Below are 17,320 nucleotides of genomic sequence, written 5' to 3'. Positions count from 1 at the left end.
AACAAGACATTACAGTATTTATTTTGTCCAAGAACACTTAGAATTAAGCCCAGTATAGTAGTGAACACTGGTAATCTTTGCATTTCAGATACTGAGGCAGAACAATTGCCACAAATTCAACACTAACCTTGCCAACTTGAATTTGATTCTCAGAACCTACATGACAGAAGGAAAAAACAAAATTCTAAAAGTTGTTCTCTGATCTCCACATGTGTTTCATGGCTTGTGCACACACACACACACACACACACACACACACACACACACACATACACACATACCAAACAGACAAACATATAAGTAAATGTAAAAACAAAACTAACATGGCATATTAGAATATTAATACTCAGGTATAATAGTAAATGCCTAGCTCTCAGGAAGTGGAGGCAAGAGGATCAGGAGTTCAAGGTCATCCTTGGCTGGATAACGAGTTCAAGGGCCTTTGTCAAAACAACAAAAACAAAAATAAGTAAATATTAATAAATAATAAAACACTAAGTATACACAAGCTTAAGACACTTAGCTTAAGATATTTCAAATGGATATCAAAATAGTAATTGAGAACATACAAAAGTGAAAAACATCTATAGAAAGAAAAATGAATAATAAAGAAGGAAACTGTACTTCTGTTTATTTGCTACCATGGAAGAGTTTTATAGCGGTAAGTTGGCAATACAACTTGCCTCAGAATGAATGCTAAAATGAGACTAAGGCCTCCTTAGTGGAGATCAGAGAACAACTTTTAGAATTTAGACTAAGCCTTAATAACATTAAAGCTTTAAAATAAATACTGCAATGTACACACCTTCACATTTAACTGTTCCCTAAATACCTTCAAATGTTTTTAGTGACTGAGAGGTCACATGGCTCCTGATTTCACTTCTGCAAAAGCCAAAGTCCTTGCAATGACCTTCAGAGCTTAATATCTGCCCCAGAACCTCACCTCCCTCTTCCTTCCTTCCTCCCAGACAGAGTGGCCTCTTCACTGTTTGGCATATACTTCTTGCTTTTAAGACCTTGTACTGCCTAGCCCCTCCACACAAAGTGTTTTCTCTTTAGATAGACACAATGATAATTCCTTTAGTTATAACCTAATTTTTATCTCCCAGTAAGATCTACCTCAGGCCTTGGGACCTTAGCAACAAAGGCTTCTGCCCTGAACCCTGTGCCTGAATTTCTTTCATAAGACAATCTAAATAACTGCTTTTTTTTTTCTTTTTAATGTAGGTGATTTGTCACTTGGGATCCTAGACTTCAGAGCAGTTGGGAGACAGGCCTATGCCACCAGGCCCAGCTCCCGTGCTTATTTTTATCATCACTCTCACTTAGAATACAAAACCCACAAGAACATCAGAGTTTTTTGTTTTGTTTTGTTTTGTTGGTTTTTTTTAAGATTTTATTTATTTTATGTATATGAGTACACTGTAGCTGTCTTCAGACACAGCAGAAGAGTACATCAGATCCCATTACAGATGGTTGTGAGCCACCATGTGGTTGCTGGGATTTGAACTCAGGACCTCTGGAAGAGCAGTCAGTGCTCTTAACTGCTGAGCCATCTCCTGAGCCCAAGAACATCAGTTTTTATGCTAGGCAGTATACCATGAATGCAAGTCATGAAATGTAATTTGTAATTTAAATACCTTTTTCATAGCACCTATCAATTTTACCATATTTAAATGATTTATTTATTATTCTTTTTTTGTCTTTCTGGGTATTGGACCCAGAACATGCTAAGTAAATGTTCTAGCACCAAGATATTCGCTCAGCCCACTTTTTACTCTTCTGTTTTGAGACAGTCTCATTATATTGCCCAGCCTTGGCTAGTATGCTTATTGCAATCATCTCTCACTTAAGACTACATGATCCAAGCTTTGCACCATGTGATATATCACAAAGCCCTGAGTTCAAAATACCTCTTTCTTCTGTAGTCACTGGCACACATGCACACAGACACACACAGGGACATACACACACAATATTACCAGGCACTCAGGATATCTGAATGAATGCTTTCATTAAGAAAATGTTGTTGTTGTTGCTGCTGCTGCTGCTGCTGCTGCTGCTTGTTCTCGTTCTCGTTTTCCTTCTCCTTCTCCTTCTTCTTTTCTTTTCTTCTTTTCTTCTTCTTCGGGAAAACTCCAAATGGCGGATGATGCCGGTGCAGCAGGAGGGCCTAGAGGACCCGGGGGGCCCAGGATTAGGAGGCCAGGGGGCTTCTGCGAGGATTAGGCAGGGGTCTTAGGGGTCACGGTGGTGGCCGAGGCTGTGGCCGTGGTCAAGACTGCGGGGCTCGTGGACTTAAAGCGGAAGACAAGGAGTGGATCCCCCCGGTCACCAAGCTGAGTCGCCTGGTTAAGGACATGAAGATCAAGTCCTTGGAGGAGATCTACCTGTTCTCCCCGCATGTTAAGGAGTCTGAGATTATTGACTTTTTTCCTGGGTGCATCCCAAAAGGATGAGCTTCTGAAAATCATGCCAGAGCAAAAGCAGACTCAGTCTGGCCAGCGGACCAGGTTCAAGGCTTTTGTCTCTATTGGGGACTACAATGGCCGCGTTGGTGTTGGTGTTAAGTGCTCCAAGGAGATAGCCACTGCCATTCGAGGGGCCATCATTTTGGCCAAGCTTCCCATTGTCCCAGTGCGGAGAGGTTACTGGGGAGAACAAGATTGGCAAGCCCCATACTGTTCCATGCAAGGTGACAGGCCACTGTAGCTCTTTGCTGGAAAGTCTCATCCCTGCCCCCAGAGGCACTGGCATTGTCTCTGCTCCCGTGTCCAAGAAGCTACTGATTATGGCCAATATAGATGACTGCTACACTTCGGCCAGAGGCTGCACTGCCATCCTGGGCAACTTTGCCAAGGCCACCTTTGATACTATCTCCCAGGCCTACAGCTACCTGACCCCCAGCCTCTGGAAAGAGACTGTGTTCACCAAGTCTCCTTATCAGAAATTCACTGATCATCTTATGAAAACCCACACCAGGGTCTCTGTTCAGAGGACCCAGGCTCCAGCTGTGGCTACCACATAAGAGTTTTTATACAAGAAAAATAAATGAATTAAGTCTGTTAAAAAAAGAAAGAAAGAAAGAAAAGAAAAGGAAATGTTGTAAGTAGCCATAGTGTCTCTTGCCTGTAATTTGAATACCAGAGAGGTTGAGGCAGAAGGATCACTGTAACTTCAACACTAGCCTGGATTACAGAGTGAGACCCTATCTCAGAAACGAAACAAAAAAGGAAAACCTGCTTAAATTCCAAATAAGCATCCAAAGAGTCTATTGATTATAATTCCGAGTTAAGTTTATACAATTTAAACGCCTAGTAGATTTGTGAAGTGTGAAATGATGCAATTTCTATAACAATATAATGATCAAAATAATATAGTTAACTATATTTATACATTTAACTCAAGACCAAGTAATTGTCCCATTAAAGAATAATAACTCAGGGGAGTTGGTCCAACTGATGAAGATTTGTCTCATCAGGATGAGGATGGGAGTTGGAATACCCAGAACCTAACATAAATGCCGATGTGTGTGATAGTATATCTGCAGTCCCAGTGCTTGGGAGCTAGGCTTGCCACACGTCAAGCTCTAGGTTCATTTGAGTGACTCTGATTCAGTAAAAAAATTAAAGAAGACCCTGACATGCACAACAACTATTCATATATGTTCACCAGCACACATGTCAACACACACACACACACACACACACACACACACACACACCTGTACATGCAAGCACGTCAGAGATACATCAGACTGAGAATATAGTTTAGTGGTAGAGCAATTGCTTAGTGTGGATGAGGCCCTGGGCTTGATTCCCAGTATTAAAAAGCAATAGTAATATAATAACTATTTTTACTATTTTAGACATATAGAACTGAGTTTTGGGTACTTTACCTTAATAAATCTTTAAAATGTGATTTTAAACAGATACCTTAAAATTTGATTGAAGTTGACAATTCATAATTAATATCTTCATGATATAAGTATCATCTTCTCTTCTTCTTTAAAAAAGCTATGCTACCAAAGTTGATTTCAGTGTAAGTCTTTAATGCAATTTTCTTTGCTGTTTCACTGATAGCAAATGTCCTTATTGTGTGGATACTTTATTCAAGATTTATGTCATTCCATTATAAGATTTATGAAATTCAAAGGCTACTTTATGAGGTGACCTTTGAAACTGGTGAGAAATCTTGAAGTGATTCAGATTTTCTTACTGTGGAAACCCTGTGCTAAGTGTGACTTGAGATTCGATTTCATGTGTAGGAAAGACTGCTTGTGGGAAACAGTGTCATTTTCCCATTAAAGTGTTATTTTCTTTTCAAAATATGACCTATTTGTATGCTTCCTACTGGGAGTGTGTGTGTGTGTGTGTGTGTGTGTGTGTGTGTGTGTGTGTGTGTGAGAGAGAGAGAGAGAGAGAGAGAGAGAGAGACTCATATAAGCCAAGCTCAAGAGAAATACACAATACAGAAAATGAAGTGCATTGTTATGCCAAAGACAATCACTAGTGGCTGAGACACTTGTCCACAGATGTTTTAGCTCACACACTGACACACATACACATTATTGTTCCTTTTTTTTTTTTTTTTTTTAAAGACAGGGTCTCTTTATGTAACCATGACTTTCCTGGAACTCATAGAGTTCTTCTTCCAAGTGCTGTGAGTAAAGGCATACACCACACGTTATTGTTTTTAACATTATTATCACCATAACTGTCATTGAAAAAAAACTAGTACTTCATCCAGGTCTGTAATCCCAACTACTCAGGAGAACCACAAGTTTAATCACTGCCAGGGCTAGACAATGACTTCAACTAGAAAATTTAGCAAGAGTTAATCCCAAAACAAAAAGATAGAGCTCAGTGGCAAATCATTTGCCTAGCATGTACCAAATCCTAGGTTCACTCTTTAGTACTGTAAAATTAAATGAGGAAGAAGAGGAGGAGGGTAGGATTTTGGTCAGTTATTAAGCATAAGCTGATTCATGTACTTGGTATTCATATTTAAATAGCAAATATTTGTCAGTCTTTATACACAATATAGTCCCATGGCAGGCAAGTTTTTGATTAACTTTCAGCTATAACCTACATGAGTTGTTTACTTTAGAAAAGCAAACTAAGTCAGCCCTACATAACAAACTGGCTATAGAAGTGAAAAGAAATTTTAAAATGCTATCATTAGAAAAGCAGGTTTCCTATGTAGTCCTATTTCTAAAGCCAGGAACCCAGATTGTCAGAGGAGATTAAAGAGCATTAGATCTTCTAAGTTTAAGAGCTCAAGACAGGCAATTCAGATGGAAACTAGGAACACACACTCCCACTCATCAGTGGATCCACAGAACAGAGACCTGACCTGACCTCCTGACCACCACAAAGCTGCAGGTACAAAGAGCCAGGAACAGGCCAGGTGAGGGACAGCAGGCACATTGGCAAGCAAACACAGTGCTGTGGATTGAATATGAAATATCCCCCATGGCTTCATATGTTGGGACAATTGATCCCCGGCTGGGAGTCAATCCATGAGGTGGGAACTTATTAGAGGACGTGAGTACCTAGGTGGGGTAGGGGGGTGGGGACTTAAGGATTCTTCCAGTATACTCTCTACTTCCTGACTGCAAATGCAATGTGACCATCCACCTCACATTCCTGATGTTTTACCTCTCCACTATGATGAACTAACTACATTAAGCCAAAATAAAACTCTCCTCTTTTTAAATCACTTCTTGTCAGGTATTTGATCACAGAAACAAAAGGGTAACTAATCCTTGTGGTAAGGAGTAGGAGAAGATATGTGTTTCACTGTCTGCTCAGAAAGTCGTGTTGTGTGATTTGCTTTTGGAGTGCTAGGGCCTTGATAAATATTCTCCCAACAGATACACCCCAGCCAATAAAACATTTAATAGGTATATTTTCTCTATCATCTTGATAACATCACAATTTCCTATTGCAAAAAAAAAAAAAAAATGTCATCCCTGATCCTCCCTACTATCAGAATCTTTTGATTAGACTGCAGGAATGACTAGACATGATGGTACATAAGATGTGATGGTAACCCCAGATCTTGAGGGGTATAAAACAGAAAGATCTGAGACCAATGCAATTCCAAGGTATATGAGACTCTGTCTCAAAAAAAATTTTTTTATTAAAAATTTTTTTATAAAATTTTTAATTTTTTATTAATTTTTTTTTTAAAAATCCCAAGATTGGGGCACTGTTATAGGCCTTCATTTCTTTTCTTTTTTTTTTTAAAGATTTATTTATTTATTATATGTAAGTACAATGTAGCTGTCTTCAGACACACCAGAAGACGGCATCAGATCTCATTACGACGGATGGTTGTGAACCACCATGTGGTTGCTGGGATTTGAAGTCATGACCTTCAGAAGAGCAGTCTGTGCTCTTACCCACTGAGCCATCTCACCAGCCCATAGGCCTTCATTTCACTGATGGATATTTTCTGTATAATTGCAACGTTCCAGTACTAGGACCAAAATATAGTTGAAAGACATCCTAGGTTTGCTAGGACTCTGGGTAGGAAAACAAGGAGGCTTTACAGAGACTGATGAGAGTGTGGAACCAGCTCTCATCAGCCTGCACAGGAGTCTCTGGAAGAGCATGGTCATGCCCACCTAATGTCAAAAAGCACTTGGAAAGGTTGACTCTAGACCTAAGAATTAAAGACCAGGAAGTTTGGAGGCAGGCCAGTTTCTCCCAAATGCTCTCAACGATTCATTTTAAAGCAAGGTGAAAATCAATGAAGTGAGTCTCCACGAAGCTAAGCTGACTCACCGCTGCCTGCGCTGCCTGTTCTTCTGAAGCTCCACCCTTCCTACTCTTTTGAAATGACAGTGACTTTCCTTTTACAGTAGAGAAATAACATGTTGGCATAGCTTTGATGTCTTTTCTCAAACAACTGGCAGTAAGGAGCTGGCAACAAAATTAACCAAGGTCTTACTTAACAAGTCAGATGTGTATAGAGAGCAATAAAGAGATTCCAAAGGCGAAAAGAAGAATCCTCTTCATCCACCTGCCTGCCCTTGTAGCATCTCTCTTGTCTTGCTTGAAACATGGCCTTTTTCCTTTACTAAGTATCTTCAAACCACCAGCATGTTGCTCACCAGACTTTTCCCATGCTGTTTCCTCCCCTTCTTAAACTACAATGTGTATTTAAATAACCTAGGGAGCTTGTTCAAATGCCAAGTGTGACTAAGATTTGATACCAGAAGGCCAGGCCTATTGCCACAAAATATCTGTAGGATTGCTGATCTCAGGCAGCATGGACTATCTAAAGAACCCAGTGTATGCACCAGATCCAGGAGGATAGCCCTGATCACTGTGTAGGTCCTGCAGCATGCCAGTGACAGCCAAGAGAAGACATTCATTTTACTAAACGTTTGCCTGAAGGTTTGAATGGAAGCAAAGGGTCTTCCTCCCTCTCCTCTCCCTCTCCCCCTTCCCTTCCCCTTCCCTCTCTCCCTCCCTCCCTCTCCCCCCATTAGCTTATTCCAAAATTTCAGCAGCTGACAAAATACAAAAGCCTATGGGGAACATCAGTTTAGTAAACAGTTGACTTATGGTTGTGCTGGCTCAAGTGGAAATGGTCCCCCCAAAACTCATATATTTGAATGCTTTGTCACCAGAGAGTAGAACAGTTTGAAGGATTAGAAATTAGAAGGACTAGGAAGTATGGCTTTTTTGGAGTAGGTGCAGCCTTGTTGGAGGAAATGTGTTGTTGAGGGTGTGCTTTGAGGTTCAAAAGGCTCACACCAATCCCAGTTTCTGTCCCTCTGCCTGTAGAACAGGATGCAAAGCTCTCAGCTCTGTCCCCATCCCTGCCTGTGTGCCTCCATACTCCCTGCCATGAAGATAATGGACTAAGCCTCTGAAACTATAAGCAATTCCTCAATTAAATGCTTTCCTTTATGAGAGTTGCCTTGGTCATGCTGTCTTTTCCTAAGATATGGCTAAATCCCGATTTCTTAAATACCACTAGGAATAGTTCTGAGACAGTCACATGATTAAATCATGTAGATGTAACCCAGGCGTACCATCTTACTAGAAATAAAATACATGGTCCTTCCAGAAGGGTAGCAATGTCTGTCCCAGAAAAGAGATTCAAGACATACATTGGTATTGAAGCCCATGCAAAAAGCAAATAAAGGTGGGTAGAGACCCAGCCAGGCCTAGTAGCACAAATCTGTCAATCAGGCAACTCAAGACACTGAGACAGGTGGATACCAAATTTAAGTCTGGCTTAGGTTGTCAAATAAGTCAAGACCAACGTGGGCAAGTTAGTGAGACCCTATCTCAAAAAAAAAAAAAAAAATAGCTGGGGCTATAGCTCACTGATAGAGCACTTGCCTCTCTTATGTGAGGATCTGATATCAGTCCAAGGTACCCCAAGAAGAAAGGGAGGACAGGGATTAGAGAAACAACTCAGAAGTTAAGAACAATGAATACTTTTCCAGTGGACTGAGGTTTGGTTCCCATCATCCATGTAATGGCTGACAGCCATCAGTTGTCAGTTCTGGGAGATCTGAAGCCTTCTGGCTTCCTCCAGCACTGCACACACACACACACAAGACACAGACATACATGAAGGCAGAGCACCTGTGCATATAGAATAAGTAGAAAATAAAAGGAAAGATGGGGCACCAATGAATCAGTGAAATGGATTACAGAGAAGATAAGGTAACAGTATTACTAGGGCGTTGGTGGCGCACGCCTTTGATCCCAATGCTTGGGAGGCGGAGATGGGCAGATTTCTGAGTTCGAGGCCAGCCTGGTCTACAGAGTGAGTTCCAGGACAGCCAGGGCTACTCAGAGAAACACTGTCTTGAACAACCAAACAAAAAACAAAAAAATCTAAAACAGTATTACTAGATTCCAAAAGTCTGAAGAAAGCAGTTGGTTCTAAGCAGATTTATTGGTGGACTTCTGCACACTACAGAGGGCCTTAATGAACTAAAAAAGCATGTAGAGATGCCTGGGCCCACTGGAAACCGTACCATCAAGGTGTAGGCATGTAAGCAGAGAGCTCCAAGGCAATATACAGGGTAGGTGGGCTCAGCTGCAACTCCAGATCAGGAGCATGACTGAGAAAGTGTGCTTCCTCCTAGGACAAAGAGGAATAGCTTCTTATTGAGGGAATCTGGCCTTGGGAGGTGGACACTGCCGTTTGACCTTCCTTCAGCTTAGTTCTGAGAGCTTCATAAACTTCCCTGCTATCCCGAGGGTGGTGGTGGTGGTGGTGGTGGTGGTGGTGGTGATGATGATGATGATGTCAGTGATGATAATGATGGTGGTGACAGTGATGATGGGATGATGACAATGATGATGATAGTAATGATGATGGTGCTGACATGTATGATGGTGATGATGACCACTGTAACAACGGTGCTGAGAGTCTTGTTTAGTTTATACTATGCAAATTTCTTCTTTGGATATTAAAGTCATTGCCTAAGAATCTGGGGTCAAGAAATCAAAGCCACACATGACCGGGAAATGCACTGAAACGTGTGATCCCAGGACCTCTTGCCCTCCAGGATAATTTTCCCATCCCTGGCTTATTTCCTGTTGAACTTACAGCAACATTTCTGCAACTCAGTGGCTGGCTGATAATTATATCTAATAGGAGAGTGAAGACTTCCTGATGGTGTGCAGACAGCACTTGCTATATTTATAGGCAGCTGTGTTTCTGCTCATTGTTGCAAACCTGACTTAACCCTAAGCTTCCCATCCACCACACCAGACTCAGGTAATACAGGAGACTGAGGTCTTCACATTTTATAGGCACCTACCGGGTGAATGTATTAACCATTGGCTGATTCTTAACAGTGTCATTACCAAAAAAAAAAAAAAAAGGAAAGGCTGGGGAGGTAGCTTAGTGGGTAAAGTGCTTATTGTTTAAGCTTGGGGACCCAAGTTCAGATCCCAAGAACTCCCATAAAAGCCAGGCGTGGTAGTAGCATTCACCTGGTACCTCAGTGTTTGGGCAGTGGAGACAAACTGATGTGAGGGGTTGTTGGCTACCAGTCTAGCAAAATAGCAAGCTCCAGTTCTAGTGAAAGACCCTGTCACGAAAAGGAAGGTAAAGAAAATTAGAGGGGGCATCTGAAATTGACCTCTGGCTTCCACGTGTTCATGAGTGGGGCTGTGTGTGTGTGTGTGTGTGTGTGTGTGTGTGTGTGTGTATGTGTAAGAGAGTCCAAGAGAGAGGCAGAGAGAGAGACAGAAAGAGAATGAATAGTAGCAAAGCATAATGATGCTTGTCTGTAATCCCAGCACTCAGGAGGAAGAGGCAGGAGGATTGTCACAAGTCTGAAGCCAGCAGGACTATATATCAAGACACTGTTTCAGACAAAAATGTGGTATCCAGAATACCATTTGGAAACTCATTTCCAGGGAAGTGCATTTTGCAGGTGTGGGATGCTTCCTGAAGCATGTTCAAGCAAGCACACAATAAATGTCCCAAAGGGAGAAAAGATATTGGATGTTAGGAACTAGCTTTTCAAAAGGAGGTGCATACAGCAGGAAGGAATGTTACTTGAATACAAGTAACATTCATGTCTAGTTCTGCTAAGCGCCGTGCACTGGTGCCACCCATGTTCCTGATTCCCAACTAGTGCGGGAGAACACACAGATGGAAGATGACATCGGAAAGGAAACAGTAGAGGGGAGGGAGAAGTACCCTTTTCCAAACAGATATTCACCATGCCAGTCTATCCTGAAATGGCCTCTTAACTGAATAGTGAGCTCATCCTGTTGTCCAGGCTCTGTCTCTCCAGAATAACAAAACTGAAATCCATAAACTGATAGCACAGACTCAATAGTGGACCTGAATCTTTACAGAGGAAACTAGTCTTTATTTTCCCTTGGACCTAACTGCTACCGCACCTTTGATAGTATGCTCTTTAGGTCTCCTGTCAACAGAGGCTAGTTACCTCTCCTGGGCTCTGTAATTATTCCAAACATGCTTTATTTTTACTGACCACTTCCTCAGTTTCAGTGAGTAAGTGGAGTTAATGATGGCAGTTGAGTATGTTCCTGCAATTTTTTTTTAATTTTTTAAATTATGTATGGTATATGCACATGAGTACAGGTGCCTGCAGAAGCTGGAAATGTCAGAATTCCACGGTGCTAGAGTTATAGGCAGTTGTGAGCTGCCCAGCATGAGTGCTGAAAACCAAATTTAGGTCCCTTGAAAAAGTACTATGTGTTCTTAACCCCTGAGCCATCTCTCCAGCTCCCCTGCCCACCCCTGGCCCCAGTAGCAAGTTTTCATTACCAGTTTGTGTGAAAACAAATAAACAAAAATTGGGGGCTCCAGAGGCTGCTTGGTTGGTAGAGTGCTTGCCTAGTGTGCTAGAAGCCCTGGATTCCCATCATGGGGGCCTTCAGCTATGATCCCAGAATTTAGGCAGTGGAGACAGAAGGATCAGAAGTTACTTCAATGTCTCTTCCATTACACAATGTCTTCAAGCCAATCTGAGCCTCTCAAAAGCAAAACCAAGAGCCAACAATACCATTTAGAATGTAAGACTTGCTGCCAACCCTGGGGACCTGAGTTCAATACCAGGACCTTATCATGATGAAGGGGACCACCTACTCCAGAAAATTGTTCTTTGTCCTCCACATGTGTGCTGAGATGCACATATACGCTACCATTAGGTAAGTAGATAGATAGATAGATAGATAGATAGATAGATAGATAGATAGATAGACAAACAATAGTAGATAGAGAGAAAGTTAGAGAGAAGTGGGAAAAGGTTTGTTTTATTTCTTAAAAGGAAAGAACAAATGATTACTAAGCTTATACTGTTGTCCCCAGAATGAAATCGATAACACAGACACCTTAAGACATGAAAGATAAACATGGAACTGTAAGATCTAAAGTGAGTTGATTGGCCACCTGTACTAAGACTATGTTGATTTCATACTCAGTAAGTATTTTCATTTGGAACCAACATCATTGTAGTGACAATAAACATGTTTTTTGCCAAACCTTACAGGCACACATCCAGCCAGAGACAACTGTGAGAAGCAGGCTAGATCACTTATTTTAACACTAGAGTCAACATCTCTTGAACAGAATGCATGCATATCATGTAGAACTTACTGATTTCTCTCTCTCTCTCTCATTCTCTCTCTCCCTCTCCCTCCCTCCCTCCCCTCCCTCCCCTCCCTCCTCTGTGTGTGTGTGTGTGTGTGTGTGTGTGTGTATGTGTGTGTGTGCTCGTGCGTGTGTTGTACCACAGGTCAAACACATTTGCAAGGTAAACACTCTACCACTATGCTACAGTCTCAGCCCCTTACCATGTATTCTTACCAAGGGCTTTTTAAAATTCTCTTAGCCCAGGACATTCTTTCTCAGTGCCTATTCCTAATTCACGGAAGCTGTTGTCCCCATTTCTGTATTTTTAAACCCTACCAGCACCTTTCTTATTACTCCTGGTGTTCTTGGAATTTAACATTTGGGTGTTTGGTTGTTTGGTTGTTTTGTTTTGTTTTTGTTTTTGTTTTTCAGCTCTAAAGATGAGACCCAGATTCCATGCTAAGCAAGAGCTGGATCACTGAGCTCTAGCTTCAGAGCGTACTTATTTCTTAGAGAATGTTCTTATGTAAATGAGAATGGCCAAGTGTGTCAGCTTGACTGCTATGCAGCTCTGCTGAAAGTCCCACTGTTGCTCATTGTGCTCATTCAGCTGAGCCCCTTGTCTTGGGATCATCGACATATTTCCATTTGGATTGCTTCATGTTCGTGAATGTAAAGAGGCTTCTGGTCCTTTACTGAAGATGAAATTAACCTAGAGGGTGAAGTAATTTACTCTCAGCAAAGATCAGAGCAGAGAGGGAAATCTAGATTCCAGATTCCCAGGCAGATCACAAGGAAGTGCAAACTGTAAAACTTACTAACTAGATTTCTCAAGAGCATTCTCTCCTCCCAGCATTTCCCAGCATCTAATTTTAGATTCATGTGTCGTTAGCACTGCTACGTTTCAGCCAGTTTCCAACTTCAGTGGAAAACATACTTTCGCTGCAGGGTAGAGTCAGGCATCCTTTGCAGGATCCTTGTGGTACTTTAATTATATAAAATGACTCCAAGGGAATTCATGTCCAGCTCCATTACCATAATGAAGACTCACATTTAACATACACAATTAACTTTGAGGGGAAAGAGTAGGAGTTAGGATTGTCACATGATCTAGCAATCTCGCTCCTGGGAACATACTAAAAGAAGCAGCAAGGAGGGTCTCAGATGTCTATGCTGATTGTTCTACCAGTGTTGTTCACAACAGCCAGGGATGAAAGCAACTCAGGCATGCACTGATGATCTAGTGAGTGAAAGGAATGTGGTACGTACACACAGCAGAAAAGGGAGCAAGGGAGGGAGTCTGAGAAAATGCTGTAAGAACATACCATGAGGATACTTATGGGAAGTGAGGTAAGCCTATCACAAAAGGATACATACTGTGTAATTCTGTTTATTGGACTGCATCAACAATAGTCAAATACATAGAGACTGAAAGTCTAATGGTGGTTCCCAGGACTTAGGAAAGGAAAGAGTGAAGAATTAGTATTTAATAAGACAGTTTTAGCTGGGGAAGATGAAGTTGTGGAAATAGATGCGGTGATGCTTGCTAAACACTGTGATGTTCATGTGACCACTGATCTGTGCCCTTATGTGTGGTTTTTGCCATGCAAGCTCGAGGATCTGAGTTCAATTTCTAGCAGCCTTATAAAAATCCAGGCTTGCCAACATACCTTTGTAGTCCAATGTTGGGGAGATGGAGATCTCTGGGACTAATTGGCCAGCCACACTAGCTGAGTCGTCCAGTGGCAGGTCCCAGTGAGAGTCCCCTATCTCAGGTAGTAAAGTGGATAGATCCTAAGGAACAACAGCAGAGGTTGACCTCTGGCTGCCATACACAGGCACATGTGCACATCTGCGTGCACACTTGCACACACATCACACACATGCAACTACACACATGTGTACATACACACAACTAAATGTTAAAACAGCAAATTTTGTAATATATATTTAGATATACATGTATGGGTAGGAAGCAGGACAGCTAACCCTACTGTGAAAGGAGGACAGACAAAGCTTCCCAAAGGAGACAGCTTTGTTTTGAAATACAAGGAAGGGATTGGCAGCCAGACAAAAGAAAAAGATATTCCAGATAAGGGAATAAAAAAGTGATTAGAAACTTTTATTAAAGAACAGCCAAATCATAAAAAATAAAACATGCAAGTAACTTCACCTTGGGTCTTTGTAGATAAGTTCCAGATGAAGGCTGCAGTGTGTGTGTGTGTGTGTGTGTGTGTGTGTGTGTGTGTGTGTGTGTTTATGTGTGTAAAGTCACACAGATGCATGTGTATTCACATGTGTATGGAGGCCAGAGGACACCTTCAGAGGCCATGAGGGTTTCAAGACAGGGTCTATCACTAACCTGGAACTTACCAAGTAGGCTAAGGCTAGCTAGCTGGACCAGTAGCCTTAGGGATTTTTCTGTGTCTCTCTCCAGTGCTATGATTACAGATGCACACCACCACGTCAGGATTTTTAAAAATAATTTCTAGGGATAGAGTTCGTGCATGCTCATCAAGAACTTGACTGACTGAGCTATCGCCCCAGCTGGACTACTGGAGCCTTTCAATCTGGAGAGCTGACTGGGTTGCATTTTAGAAAGATCATGTTGAAATCTGAGTAAAGAATGAATGGAAGGTGGAAGGGACAGAGCAGTGGTAATGACAAGGAGACTCTTGTGTATCCCCCTCACAGAGGCTCAACAAGGAGGTAAGGATTGAGGTAGGCAGGGAGGAGAAGGGAGGAGCCCATGCAAGGACAGAGCAATGACTTGTCGAGTAGCAGACAGATGGGAGAAGAGTTGCCTTATTATTTACTCCTGATTTCTCTACCCTTACCCAAGCTGACCCCTCCATATCCTCAAGTGACCCAGCCTACAAAGCAATGGCTCCTGGTCACTTGCAACCAGGCCCTTATAGATCATTTGATGGGGGCGAGAGTCCCTCGTAATCCACACTATCCTTAAACTCTCTGTGTAGCTGAAGTTAACCTTGAGATTACAATCCTTCTGCCTCCACCTTTCAAGTGCTGAACTGTGCCACCACACTCAGTGTATACTGGAGATCAAGCCCAAGGTTTCCTACATACTGGGGCAAACATTATGGCAACTGAGCTACATCCTCAGCCTGCAAAGTATATTTTGAATAGGCTTGGTTTCATGTGCTTTGTTGGATCACATCCCACATAAGCCCATCTGCTCCCATTTATAGAGTGCCCCCTTTCCTAACTCCATAATGTCCTATCCAATCCAGGTTTTGGCACCTGAAAATCAGGACTGGCTTCTCCCCAGGGAAGGCCTTCTTCAGCTCACCCAACTCTGGTGAGTGGCTTTATTCTCTTGCCTCATACCTTCCCAGAGGTTACTCCAAGGTACCAGCCACGCTCTGAAAAAGCAGTGGGCAAGAGCCAGCCAAGGATTCTTTTTTTTTTTTTTTATCATTACCTTGTCCTGTGGTACCCAAGCTCTCAACCCAAGCCCAGCCTGCTTGCCCAAAATGCCCATGCTCTCTACCAGCACTGAGAAATCTCAGAGATATGTTTGCCTACCTGCTCTGTAAGTACTCTTCTTTAGAAGAGGAAGGAAGGCTTTCCCTTCAAGGCGACTCTGTAGACACTTCCATGGCAGCCTCATTAGCACTCCTCTACCTAGTTCAGCAGAAGTGCTCCGTGCTGTTAAGCAAGCTGGGTCTCTTGTTTGCAGTTAAATCCTGGCTTCCTCTGAGCTGACTTAGAGTGGCATCACTTTGCCAGCATTAGAGGAACAAGAGCAGTTGAATCAAACAACCCAGGGCACCATCGGATGATGACAAGGGCAAACCTTGCTGTGCCTTCTGATGTCACCTGAAGAAGACACAACAGCAGATGGTAAAGGCAATCAGGAACTCTCAGTCACTGCAAGTATACAATGTCTCCACGCAAGAATGGCTAAGTTGTGGAAAAGAGCCAGAGCATCAGTAACTCTGGCACTCCACCTGCTCCTCTCAAAGCCAAATTGTCCTTGGCAATGGCTTTCTAAAAGCCCCTTGCTGTCATTTCACCCGCTGATAGTGCTCAGAAATTTCCAAGTCTCCACGGAATGGCCCTTTCTCCCTCTGGCTCTCTGGCAAGTGGCCATGTTTGAATCACAAGGGGAATTTGGCAAAGCAAGCCCCATTCCTTTGCAGTGTGTCTGCAGTGAGAATTTTGGGTTAGAGATTGCATGGTCACTCTTCTGAGTCATTGTTCCTGGATGCTCCTGTACAGGGACAAGCCTTAATTGCATTCCTGAGAGAAGCTTCAGAAGTTGCATTAAGAAATCTTCAGTCCTTGGAGGTCCCAGAGCCACTGCCTTTAGTCTTCTGGCTGCAAACTGTCACTAAACATAAAATATCCCTTCCCTTATGCTGACTCCTGCTTCTCTCTTTTTTCAAGCTTGTGATATTATTTCCTTTTTGATATGCTCATTATAAACTACTGTCATTCTCATTCCACATCAGGTATGGATTTCTGAATTAATATTTGTGAGTGTGTGTTCATGTATGTTCAAGCATGTGCAGGGGAATGTGCACATGGATGTTGTTTCTCGGGGGCTATTCACTTAAGGTTTTGCTTGAGACAGGGCCTTTTACCAGCCTGGAGCTCAGCAATTAGGCTAAACTGACTGGCTAATGAGATCCAAAGATCTGCTTGTCCCTGACTGCTCAGCATTAGGGTTGCAGACAGGATTACGTGGAATTATGTCATGCCTAACTTTTACATGGATTCTAAGGATCTCAACTCACGTTCACAGGTACATAGTAAACACTTTACCAACTGAGTGATCTCCTCAGCCCCTTGGCAATGCTTTTATTGCCTGCAACCTTCAGCCAGTTTTCCTGTTGGAAAGATAAAGAACTTCCTTTCTCTTTTATGTCCTTAGGTATATAGCCAAATCAGCGAGTTCCAAGTTCAGCATGAGCTCTCATCTCAGAATCTAAGGCAGAGAATGACTGAGGCAGACATTCAGCATTGACCTCTAACTTCCATGTGTATTGTTCTAGTTTGTGTTTCTCTTGCAACCTAGCGGGCAAAGGGTTTATTTCATTTATACTTCTCAATCACAGTTCCTCATTGCCAGAAGTCGGGGAAGGGAGCAGGAGCAGACACGAATGACAGAAGGCGGCTGCCTATTGGCTTACATCCTCTGGCTCATGCTTAACCAGCTTTCTTATATAACCTAGGACCACTTGCTTAGGGGTGGTACTGC

General features: G+C 42.4%; 1 pseudogene; it reads left to right on the top strand.

The window, feature by feature from the left end:
- The first annotated feature begins 2,142 nt into the window (after window positions 1–2,142).
- LOC116082123 lies at window positions 2,143–3,048 on the top strand (annotated as a pseudogene).
- The last annotated feature ends 14,272 nt before the right edge of the window (window positions 3,049–17,320 follow it).

This window comes from Mastomys coucha, unplaced genomic scaffold (genome assembly GCF_008632895.1).
Source record: "Mastomys coucha isolate ucsf_1 unplaced genomic scaffold, UCSF_Mcou_1 pScaffold7, whole genome shotgun sequence".
Classification (NCBI taxonomy): domain Eukaryota; kingdom Metazoa; phylum Chordata; class Mammalia; order Rodentia; family Muridae; genus Mastomys; species Mastomys coucha.
This window is presented reverse-complemented; position numbering and strand designations above follow the sequence as displayed.